The sequence below is a fragment of the Prunus persica genome, chromosome G1 (assembly GCF_000346465.2).
Source record: "Prunus persica cultivar Lovell chromosome G1, Prunus_persica_NCBIv2, whole genome shotgun sequence".
NCBI lineage: Eukaryota > Viridiplantae > Streptophyta > Magnoliopsida > Rosales > Rosaceae > Prunus > Prunus persica.
In genome coordinates, this window is record NC_034009.1 from 27,049,406 (window position 1) to 27,050,228 (window position 823).

The following is an 823-nucleotide window of genomic DNA, read 5'->3' on the forward strand; positions in this document are numbered from 1 at the left end:
TTTTCTCTATAATATGTAATGTAAAAATTTGTTGAGGTTTTCTTAAATTAAAAAAAAAACAAACATACAAATTGCTTAACCGACGTGTAATACTTTTCCAACGACCTAATAAAGTCAATAACCGTCGTATTTTGTTGTTGCGTGTTTTAAACAAATACGACGTAAAAAAATAGTTAGACGACGTTCTTTGAACAATTGAGTCGTTAATGGTTTACAATATCTTCAATTTCTTAAGGGTTCAGGGTATAATCGACGACGTTTATGTAACGACTGCGGTTAAGTCGTAAAATATATATTTTACGTCGTATAGTTAAATAGCCGCCATGGTTTCTCATTTTAACGACGTCATTTTAACGACTTAGTAGTCTATTACAATTTACAACGTCTACAATTTATTTAACACCGACGTGGTTTGTTGTATGGTAAGAATATTTTATTATTTTTATATCAAAATATTCAAAATAAATATAAAATAAATCAGAAAATTGAAAAGTCAACTCCTATGAAGTCATTGATATATTTTCTTCCACATAAACCTTGAAAAAATTCATTTTGAATAACAAAAATTTAAAATGACCATCCAAAACAAAATTGTTTTGATGAGTCATAAAATCACTTCTAGTTTTATGGTTTAGGGTTTAGAGTCTAGGGTTTAGAGATTAGGGTTGTTATTTATTGGGGTTTATTTTTAAAGTATAATTTTTGGGTAGTCTATGTTATATGTTAGGCTTTAAAACCATAAAACCTTTTATAAACTTAATTTTTTAAATTGTATAATTTAATTTTATGGGTTTAGGGTATTAATTTTTAACGACGGTGGTTG